This window comes from Topomyia yanbarensis, chromosome 3, assembly GCF_030247195.1.
Source record: "Topomyia yanbarensis strain Yona2022 chromosome 3, ASM3024719v1, whole genome shotgun sequence".
Taxonomy (NCBI): domain Eukaryota; kingdom Metazoa; phylum Arthropoda; class Insecta; order Diptera; family Culicidae; genus Topomyia; species Topomyia yanbarensis.
This window is the reverse complement of record NC_080672.1, coordinates 217,185,422-217,197,799: the sequence shown is the minus strand read 5'-3', so window position 1 is coordinate 217,197,799 and position 12,378 is coordinate 217,185,422. Positions and strand designations below refer to the sequence as shown.

Sequence of the window (12,378 nt, the reverse complement as noted above, 5' to 3'; positions counted from 1 at the left end):
CGTTGGATGCAATCGTATCTCAGTGATCGTCGTCTAGCAGTCAAGATAGGTGATTGTGTATCCGAAGAGTTCTGTGCTTCATCTGGTATTCCGCAAGGCAGCCATCTCGGTCCATTGATTTTTCTTCTGTATTTCAACGACGTTAACTTTTGTTTAGAAGGACCACGGTTGTCTTTCGCCGACGACCTCAAGTTATACCATAGAATCCGGAATACTCATGATGCAGCTTTCCTTCAACGCCAACTGGAAACCTTTGCGGAATGGTGCGAGATCAACCGAATGACCCTAAACCCCAAGAAATGTACGGTCATTACGTTCTCGAGGAAAAAAACGCCAATTCGATTCGATTACTGTCTAGCTGAATCCACAATTGACAGAGCGAATTGCGTCAAAGATCTCGGAGTTTTTCTCGATGAACAACTGACGTTTAAACAGCATATCAGCTATATTGTCGCAAAGGCATCACGCTGTTTGGGGTTCATAATGAGAATATCTAAGCACTTTTCAGATATTTACTGCTTGAAATCTCTCTACTGCTCACTCGTTCGATCAACTCTGGAATATTGTTCAGTTGTGTGGAACCCTCATTATCTCAACGGCGTCCATCGAATTGAGGCAGTACAGCGCAGATTTGTTCGGTTTGCCCTTCGTCGATTGCCTTGGAGCAACCCTCACCAGCTGCCAAGTTATGAAAGCCGGGGTTTGCTTATTGGACTCGATACATTGCAAGTGCGACGGGATCTATTCCGTGCTATGACGATTTCGGATATTTTGCAAGATCGAATTGACTGCCCCGAGCTTCTCAGTGCGATAAACATGAACGTTCGCCCTCGCGCCCTTCGCAATAATTTATTCCTCCGATTACCTCTTCGCCGGACTAACTATGGAGTGAACGGTGCCATCATTGGTTTGCAGCGGACTTTCAACAGAGTTTCATCCGAGTTCGATCTTCACATTCCACGTAGCAGATTACAATTTGACTTTTTAAATAGATTAAGAAATTATCATTAGGACCACACTGTGTCTGTTGATATTAATTATAAAATAAAAATTTCCGAATTCTTTCACTGGAAACATTACATTGCAACAACACGGTTTTATGCCTAAATGATCGACAACGACCAACCTGCTCTCGTTTACAACATATGTACTCGATGGATTTACTGACGGATTTCGAACTGATGCTATTCACATGGATCGGTTCGGCCTTCGACAAAATCAACCATGATGTCGCAATAGCGAAGCTGCACAAACTCGGTATTCATGGACAACTTCTGCGTTGGTTCCTCGATGGAAGGCAATTCCAAATCAGCATTAAGGACTGTCTATCTGTACCATTCTTCACTACATCCGGCATCTCAATAGGTAGCCATCTCTGTCCATTAATTTTCCTCCTCTACTTTAATGACATCAATATTAAATTACAAGGACCCCGCCTTTCTTTCGCCCATGATATGAAAATCTTTCGACAAATACGGGATAAAACCGATTCCGAGTTTCTTCAGAGTGAACTGGAAAGCTTTAGTACGTGGTATGACCTAAACAGAATGGTTTTACATCCGAGTAAATGCTCAATCGTTACGTTCACTTGGAAACGCTATCCGATTCAGTTTAACTACCATTTATTCGACTCGAGCACTCCAAGACACTCTCACGTCAAAGGTGGTGGAGTCATCATGGATGCAGCACCACACACTTCATACTTCGTGGATGAGGCATGAAGACAATAAAGATAAAACAACCCAATGCAAAAGCATGGGAGGTATGAGCCTAGAAGCGCAAGAGCATGGGAGGTATGAGCCTAGAAGCGACCGGGCCCACTATATGTTGGATACTGTCAACGTCTGTACATCAACATACGGATACCACCCCCTGGATAAGAATGATCGACCCGCGCGAAATTAAAACTTTGTGATTTGTTTCTCGCATCAATAAAAATATTATATATGCAATTCCATATTAATTTTAGTAGTTTTAAAATAGGTTATATGAGGAAAAAAGCGAAAAAATGCTAATTTTCAATAAAATTGCTTTTGGTTCACTTCAATCCATTTTTGGGTTTATTAATATTCCTTGGATCTTCAAATTTTAAATGTGTATGAAATGACACCCATACTGATGGTGGTTCTCACTATTTTGTGGTAACCGGAAGTTGCCATCTTGGAATTCAAAATGGCAGTAATGGTCAATTTTCGGTGTCTGCTGATCATCCTCTTTCAAATAACACCCATATTAATGGTGGTTCTCACTATTTTGTGGTAACCGGAAGTCGCCATCTTGGATTTCAAAATGGCGGTGAAGGTCAATTTTCGATGTCTGCTCACCATCCTCTTTCAAATGACACCCATATTGATGGTGGTTCTCACTATTTTGTGGTAACCGGAAGTCGCCATCTTGGATTTCAAAATGGCGGTGAAAGTCAATTTTCGATGTCTGTCCCTTTCAAATGACACCCATATTGATGGTGGTTCTCACTATTTTGTGGTAACCGGAAGTCGCTATCTTGGATTTCAAAATGGCGGTGAAAGTCAATTTTCGATGTCTGCTCACCATTCCCTTTCAAATGACACCCATATTGATGGTGGTTCTCACTATTTTGTGGTAACCGGAAGTCACCATCTTGGATTTCAAAATGGCGGTGAAAGTCAATTTTCGATGTCTGTCCCTTTCAAATGACACCCATATTGATTGGGGTTTTCACTATTTTGTGGTAACCGGAAGTCGCTATCTTGGATTTCAAAATGGCGGTGAAAGCCAACTTTCGGTGTCTGCTCACCATTCTCTTTCAAATGACACCCATATTGATGGTGGTTCTCACTATTTTGTGGTAACCGGAAGTCGCCATCTTGGATTTCAAAATGGCGGTGAAAGTCAATTTTCGATGTCTGCTCACCATTCCCTTTCAAATGACACCTATATTGATGGTGTTCTCACTATTTTGTGGTAACCGGAAGTCGCCATCTTGGAATTCAAAATGGCGGTAATGGTCAATTTTCGGTGTCTGCTGATCATCCTCTTTCAATGACACCCATATTGATGGTGGTTCTCACTTTTTTGTGGTAACCGGAAGTCGCCATCTTAGATTTCAAAATGGCGGTGGTGGTCAATTTTCGGTGTCTGTTGATCATCCTCTTTCAAATGACACCCATATTGATGGTGGTTCTCACTATTTTATGGTAACTGGAAGTCACCATCTTGGATTTCAAAATGGCGGTGAAGGTCAATTTTCGATGTCTGCTCACCATCCCCTTTCAAATGACACCCATATTGATGGTGTTTCTCACTACTTTGTGGGAACCGGAAGTCGCCATCTTGGATTTCAAAATGGCGGCAATCGTCAATTTCCGATGCCTATTGACCTATACGGATCCTATATTACACGATTTCTAAGGCATCGAAAAATTTAGTAAAATTTCATTTCCCACAAATCCGAATAAGAAAATTCTGATTCTTTTCTTAGCGCAAAAATGGGTTAATATTCTATACCAGTCTTTCCCTGAAAATTTTGTCGAACCATTTTTGCGCGAATTAATATTTGATCCACTTTTGCCTGAGGTGTGATGACTATACCATTTCTGATCTAACAGAATATTTTAACCCACTTTTGCTCTGAACAAAATTTTAACCCACTCTTACTCTCAGCCTCTCATTTAATGGTGGCAATACGCCCTTTCTTTTGGTGTTGTGCTTTTGCTGATTAATCCCCCTATGAGCAGGGATGCCAAAGGTACTGGAAAATACATTTTTTTCGGTATATTTACATTTGCACAAGCCGTACAGCGACGCATTGCTACAGCTCTTGCCAGAACGGTAGCCAAATCGAGTACATTTTCCCGTAGAGCAGTAGAATACATTTTTGTTTTGCTGCTGTACTCCGACTGCTCGGTGAGACTGTGGCGTAGTAATGTTTGTTCTCTCGCTTTGTACACTTTTCTCTGCGTAGTCAAAGGGAGAGGCCCGCATACGAAAGCGATGATGCTGGTCGTGGTGTATACGAATCGCATTTATTGCCGTAGTTTGTGATTGAATATATTGAATAGATTAGAAATATTAAAAGGTGTAAAATAAGGAAAGAGAAGCTGTACCGCTCGCGTCTGGTGGCTGTACTGGGAGCAGTATTTCTTTGTCATGTTACTGCTTTGCTTACAGACTGCCGTACAGCGCTGGGCGTCCTGCAATAGCAAACGACGGCAGCGTCAAAAGAGAAATGAGAATGTAGGCAGAAAAAATACAGGCGCAGAAAAGGTAGGCATCCTTGCCTATGAGTGAGATATTTTCACAAATTTTCTTGGAAGTGATTATATCGAAATGATGCCCTTAACAAATTTTGTAGCTCTTACTTTTGCGAATAATTTTACTGAAGACTTCAAATATCTATTTTGAATACTTTAAAAGTTATGGCTTGTTGTTTGTGGATTACCTTTTGTCGTCTATTTATTGTTCAATATAGTAATAATCCATTGAAATAAGCCAAACATTATTACGATAAAACGAATTTCGTATTTCATTTTTCTATCTACAACCGCTAGAAATAATCACCGAACACTTCCAAGTTGTCTGGAAGGAACTTGATAACTTATCAGTGCAAAAGTGTTCATTTGTACGAATCTTCTGACAGCAATTTTTCTAACTTATAACCATCGGATCGATCTGAAACATATCGGAAAATGAAAGCGAAGTAAATAACTCCAAGCAACGGCGTAGCCAAGAGCAGGTTTTGGGGCTTAACACCATACAACTCAACCACACAAAAAAAAAATTGGATTGAAGTTGAAAATTTATTGATGCTGACTGATTCAATTCAATATAACAATAACAATTATCTGATCCGTACATTGATAACCTGTTGTTGTAACCTGTTGTTGTTGTGAGGACTTTTGATAAGTTGTCGGAATGGGGTCCTGATATGTAACTGATCTATTGGTCTTGATTTCACAGTTGTCTAATAGCATCAATATCAAATTCCTGCATGAAAATATTCCAATAGAAAATTCCAGAGTTCTGTAATCAATCATAATCCTCAGATTTCTTTTCAAATTGAGCTCGATTTTGCAGAGATTTACTGTAATAAGGGTCTTTATTTAATAGAGAGCGAAGTTAAAACTGATTTAATGTCTATGAAACACAGAACTGCTGACCAAAAAATGCATAAATTTCAACATTTGCTAAAATGTTTTTGCCTTTCTTATTCACTCTAAAATTCGTCAATCTAATCCCGACCCGGAGGGCTGAGTGTCATATGCCAATCGACTCAGTTCGTCGAGATCGGAAAATGTCTGTGTGTGTATGTATGTGTGTATGTGGAAAAAATGTGACCTCTGTTAATAAGAGATGGCTGGATCGATTTGCACAAAGTTAGTCTCAAATGAAAGGTACAACCTTCCCATCGGCTGCAATGAATTTTTTTTATTGATTGGACTTCCGGTTCCGGAGTTACGAGTTGAAGAGAGCAATCACACAGCAAATTCCCAAATAAACTGAAATGAAAAATTTTCAAAATCTAATTTGTATTTTTGATGCCAAATGACTTTATAATGCATGAAACATTGAGATTTGATTTTAACTCGAAAAAAATAATGTTTGACAAAAATTGATTTTTTTGGACTTTGGTACATTTTTGCCTTTCTCATGTAGAAAGGTTATGCAATCACTCTACAAATCGTCAATCATACCGGCCCGGAGGGAGTATGCAGTGAGGGGTTGCTACTTTAAAATTAAAACTAGTATAAAATTTCTTAACAAGTTGAAAATTTTCGGCAGGACCTGGACCTCCCGGATCTTACTATGTGATACTGAAACATCGCTAGAAACCAGCGGCGGTCAAACGATTTCTCACTCTGGCAACCCTGGCGTTGGTTGGTTGGTGCTTTGGGCGCTCTAGCTTCGTTTTAATAATTTTGTGTTGCTACCGGGCTTTTCGCGTTTGTGTGGAGTCGTTGGTGTAGATGCAGTGTCGGTGGAGTGAAGGCGGTGCGATTGTAACTACCGGATTGAGTTCTGTCGTAAAGTTCAATAGCTGATTCTTGTCGGTGGAGTGCATCCATCTTCCTTCCAGAAATTTCATACACGATCAGTTTTCGAGTAGTCTGTTGACAGCCGCTAACGAAGAATTTCTCATTGTCGATAGGGCATTGTACTAAAGCAAGATGGCAAAGTAATTGTAACATGCGATAACAAAAGCAAAACAATGATGCTGAAGATCAAATCATCTGCTTAATTTGCAAGAAAACTGAACAGGACGCAAGCAAAGTGATAGATAGTACCTCTTGTTTCAACAGTGTGAACTTTAGGTGCAAAAGAATCTATGCTAACAGAGTACAAAAGACACGTCAACAACCATTTTTCGTCTGTTCCACAAACTGTGCCGATATACACCAGCGCTTGAGTGAAAAATCAGGATTCGTTATGCTAGTATCCGATCTTAATGAATCAGTGCGAGCTACAATCAGGGCCGAAATCGACTCAGTGAATGTAAAAATCGATACGTCTCAACGTACTTTGATGGAAGAGTTCAAGTCTTTCAAACATGACTTTGAGGATCTAAAGAACGAAAATATTGAGCTGAAGCGGAGTCTGGACACCCTCACTGATAAATACAACTCATTGGTAAAGCTAGTGTACACACTGGAGACAGAGGTTGATAAAAACACTCGCGGATCGTTGCTAACTAACGCAGTAGTGCTTGGAGTGCCAGTTCGTGAGAAGGAAAACACAGCTGAAGTCATGAAAGAGCTGTGTAACTCAGTGTCGTGTGTACTTCCAGAAGGCGCTATCATATCGGCAAAAAGAATTTTGTCCAAGGGTAACAAGCAACCTGCACCACCCATTAAAGTTGTCTTTGCGGACGTGGAGACAAAGGAGCAGTTATTAGCTAAAAAAAAGAAGCATGGCAAGCTTTCCTCGGGATCGATCAACCGTATGCTGGGAAGTCACTAAACCGTATGGGAAGTCACTAAACGTGATCATTCGGGATGAACTGCCGCCTTTAAGCCTGTCATTTCTGAATGAGCTGAGAGAACTACAAGAGATACTTGGCATTAAATATGTATGGCCCGGGCGGCACGGTAATATCTTGCTTAGACGTCAAGAGGGTGCAAACGTAGAAGTAATAAGGACTCGGGAGGACGTTAAGCGTGTTGCGCAAGCACACTTTGAGAGGGCCTTGTCGTCATCGTCACATAGCAACATGTTGTCGATCTTGGAGCCGTCCCCCAAGCGCACCTGTCCGTGATCATCAAGCTTTTCCGTTTATCAGTGATTAATTGTTTGTAATAATGGATTTTTCAAATAAATATTATACTTCATATGAATATTTCTGTAAATCGAAGATAATAGAAAATGATTTTAAAGTCATTCAAATTAATGTAAGAGGATTAAATAATACGACTAAATTTGATTACCTGCTCGAATGTATTGATGCATATAGAGGAAAATTTGATGTTATTGTTCTCTCAGAAACGTGGTTAAAGGATGACCGCACATCGTTGTATCATATCAAAGGTTACTCCTCGGTATTTGCCTGTAGAACTGAAACAACTGGAGGAGGCTTAGCTGTGTTCGTACAGGAATAGCATAAAGCTAAGGTTAAACTAGTTCAAAACGTTGCTGAGTTCCATGTGTTGTGAATGTATCGAATTCAACAGTATGAGTCGTAAAATGCAACTACATTCATTTTATCGTCCTCCATCACAGAGCCATAAACCGTTTTTTGACGTTTTGGAGAGTATATTTTGTAACTCGAATAGTGATTGCTTGATAGTGGGAGATATAAATATAGGCAGCCCTAAGTTTGCGCCGCTAAAACTACAAAAATGATCCCTAAAAAAATGAAAAACGATCCATAAAAAAGCTGTCCATGTTGCATAAAACAAAACTGAAAATCCATAAAACAGTGTGAATGATCCATAAAAAAGGGTGATTTGATCCATAGATTATGTAAACTTGAACCATAAAATGGTCGCAAAAGAGCACTAAAATAGTAATAAAATGTCCCATAAAAATATTGGAAATGTTCCATAAAATGAAACATTTTCGCCATAAATTAACTGACATTGATCCATAGAATATTAACAATGTACATTAAAACACGTTGATATGTTCCATAATATCGACAAAAATTTATTACACGGTATTACAAAATGGAGCAATAAAATGTTAGAAAAAGTTCCATAAATTTGATGAAAATGTTTGCTAAATAATTTTTCTTGGTCCATAGAAGATGTAAAAATGAACATTAGAAATGATTCATATATCGAACATTAAATTATGGTTCATGGATATTTACAAAACGATCCATAAGAAAAGAAAATGTAAAACGATCCAATAATATGTGCTTATGCACCAGAAAAATTAAATTTAATGAATTCATGCGAAATTTTTACTATTCGAACTAATAATAAAGTTTATTACATTTGGTTGTAATGTCAAACTACAACACACAATGCATACATTATAGTTAAACTTCAGCTTCCGTATCCCATTAGTCAGGTAACTGACCTTAGCTAAGCTGAAATCATTATGGCAACTCTTTAAACGGCAGGGTATCTATGATATTAGCGCGCTGAGAGTTATTAGACCACGGACACAGGCTGGTATGAGTCGCAAATACCAACTATTTGAAGCGAAAACGGACACTTTATACACGAACACTGACTAATGTGGCTACGCCACATCGCTTTCCAGTGCACTAGCTATAGCCCCTATGTTTAAGTAAACCGGGCAAACGAGAGGACCACTGGTTCGCTTGCAATTTCAGCTACGGGTTAATCTATGCCTCGTCCAACGGATCCTCAGCGGCTTTGCGTCGCTTCGGATCCTTGGCCTCGGATATGCGGCCAAGCCGCATCACACTAGCTCCCAGTATAAGCTCATTTGTTAAACACTGTCACTGTTACACCCAAAATCCGACGGGTATGTTTCTATTACTTTTGGGTAAGATTCTATTGTGTTTTCGGTAACAGACCACGCAATTGCGCATTGCGGTATTAAACTCATATTCCCGCAAAGGTATTAAACGGTGGAATGACGAATTTCGGTTGCTGTTCATGTATGCGCATCACACAATCAAACACTTTTTCAGTATGTGTCAACCTCGGCTCTGTTCGGATGTAGGATAATTCGGTCGATTGCTATGATAGTATTAGTACCGTGTCAAACCAACCGGAATCCTGGCGGATCTCTGACCAAATTCAGGCTGGAATTTGCACCAATATTCGCAGAAACCAGCCAGAATTACGGATTTTTTACTGGGTAGGTTGGATAGTGGAATAAAAAGTTTAGGCGGTTTCCGGATCCGGCCTAGCTGCCAGATCCGGACCAGCCCCCAAATCCAGACCTCCCGGATCCAAACACGTGCCCAGGTCCGAACCAGCTCCCGGATCTGGACCTGTCCCCGGATCCGGACTAGTACCCGGATCCAGCCCATCCCCTTTTCCCCTTACCAAGTCCGGACCTGAACCAGACCTGGTGCTTAGATCCAGACAAGTGTCTGGATCCGGACCCTCGGTTCGGATACTTGGATCCAAACCATAGGTCTTGCTTCCCGTACATGACGGGAAGGACTGTTCATGTTTTGTGCAGTCGCTACCTTGCTGTTAACGTCCGTGATAGAAAAGAAATTTCAATTTAACACCAGCCGAAATACCCCACCACTATTCCGAGTCGTTTTTTCTGACTGTGCTTTGAAGCTAGCCGAGTGTGAGGCGATCTTCAAATACGGAATGTGTCGTGTAGAGAAAATCGAATCTCGTCTTTGTCCACATAGTGTTCACTTCACTTGATGCGCAATACAATGACAAGCGAAGTGCTACACACTTCCAGACAATCCGACGCGATAATATTTATTGAATAAGAATTGATGAAACATGAGAGCGACGCAAAGAAGATTTGAATGTTTGTGTTGGTTTTGTCGTTTGAGGAATTTTTGTTGTGACCGTTTTAGCATGAAACGTCTCGCTATTAAAGCATTTTTTTCTTTTTACCGTAAAGGTATTACGGCCGAGTTTTGAGTGTATTAGTATTATTAAGCATAACTTATTTTTCCAGTTTACCGTAAAATTTCGCCTGAATTCATTAAATTTAATTTTTCTAGTGCATAAGCACATATTAATGGATCGTTTTACATTTTCTTTTCTTTTGGATCGTTTTGTAAAAATTCATGAACCATAATATAACGTTCGATATATGAATCATTTCTAATGTTCATTTTTACATCTTCTATGGACCAAGAAAAATTATTTAGCAAACATTTTCATCAAATTTATGGAACTTTTTCTAACATTTTATTAATCCATTTTGTAATACCGTGGAACATTTTTGTCGATATTATGGAACATATCGACGTGTTTTAATGTACATTGTTAATATTCTATGGATCAATGTCAGTTTATGGCGCAAATGTTTCATTTTATGGAACATTTCCAATGTTTTTATGGGGCATTGGTTGATTTTAATTGCGCTTTTATTACTATTTTAGTGCTCTTTTGCGATCATTTTATGGTTCAATTTTACATAATCTATGGATCAAATCATCCTTTTTTATGGATCATTCACACTGTTTTATGGATTTTCAGTTTTGTTTTTTGGAACATGGACAACTTTTTTATGGATCGTTTTACAATTCTTTATGGATTATTTTAAATATTTTATATGCAAAAGTATATTTTCCCATAAATACATCTATCAATAAAATTGAAAACAGTGTGGTGAAGGAATACTTTTCTCTTCTACGGTCGTACAACTTTGCGGTGACCAACTCTGTACCAAGTAGACCAGCATCTCAGGCTATACTAGACCATTCGATCTGCTGCTCGACTCTGCAGACCTGAGCTGTTCACAACGATACGATATTCACGGAAATCAGCGATCATATTTTTATCGTCACAACTTTAAAATGCATATACAAATCGACTCCAACCGTTCTAGAAAAATATATTGTAGATCTGCCATTTGAACACCGAGTTTGTTTCCTTCTTGAGTAATATTCCGTCCGATATGCCTCCTTTCGCAAAACTATTTATGATTACTGAAGAATACCGATAAATCAATCGTCGCAACTCCAGAAAAATAACTATAAATGCAACGATTAAATCGTCTCTCTGTCCTTGGATCAATGTTGACATATGGAATCTAATTCGACATAAAAACAGCCTGATTAAGAGATATAAGCGTCGCCCTAACGATTCGCAGCTAAAATCCTTGCTTGACCAAGTGTCAAAAAGATTGATAGATTCGAAACGTAGGGCAAAGAACCAGTATTTCAACAGTTTACTGAACGCTTCAAATCAGAAACATCAATGGAAACTGCTCAATGAAGTATTAGAACGTAGGAAAGGTAAAAACGATTTACTTACGCTAAAGAATGGTGATGATACGGTTTCAGATAGTGATGCAATCAGTGAGATATTTAATGATCATTTTAGTCAGATGGGGCCTAAGCTTGCATCGAAAATTGACAGTGATCGTGATATAATGCGGTTCAATTCGATCGAATATAACCCGTCAACGATTTTTATTGCTCCAGCATACAGGACCTGAAAAAAGCGTTCGATGCGTTGGATCACGAGCTCTTATTGCGGAAGTTAGCGGCTTACGGAATTTGCGGAACTGCTAATGATATTCTACGGAGCTACCTAACAAATCGCTCACAATATGTTGCTGCAAACGGTGCTGTGAGTTCTTCGCGAGCTATGACAGCAGGTGTTCCACAGGGAAGCAACCTTGGGCCATTGTTGTTTTTAATATATATATATATATATATATATATATATATATATATATATATATATATATATATATATATATATATATATATATATATATATATATATATATATATATATATATATATATATATATATATATATATATATATATATATATATATATATATATATATATATATATATATATATATATATATATATATATATATATATATATATATATATATATATAAGACCTTCCCAAAATTGGACTCAAGGGAGTTCTTCGCTTGTTTGCGGATGAAACGGGCGCTTTCTACGAAGGGGACACAGAAGAGGAGGTAGCTGCGTTCGCGGAACAAGACTTCGAGAAGTTCCGCAAATACTTCGGTGCAAACTTATTATCACTCAATGTGTCGACAACCAGATTTATGCTCTTCCATTCTAAGCATGAAAAGGTAATTCAACCTGCTGGTCTCACTGTGAATGGAGAAGTAATACTTTGTGTTGATAGATTTAAGTACCTCGGGCTGATAATGGATCCCACACTGTCCTGGAACCATCATTTAGACTCACTTGTAGGCAAGCTGTCGAGTATCTGCGGCTTAATAAGAAAAATTTCTTCCAACCAAAGCATTAGAGAAGCTGTATTTTTCTTTTTTTCACACCCATCTTT

At 38.8% G+C, this 12,378-nt stretch overlaps 1 protein-coding gene across 5 annotated transcripts in view; it reads left to right on the top strand.

The window, feature by feature from the left end:
- The window catches only part of LOC131691036 (JNK-interacting protein 3), a 1,253,801-nt gene that overhangs the window by 931,409 nt on the left and 310,014 nt on the right, over positions 1–12,378 (top strand). The window lies entirely within an intron of this gene.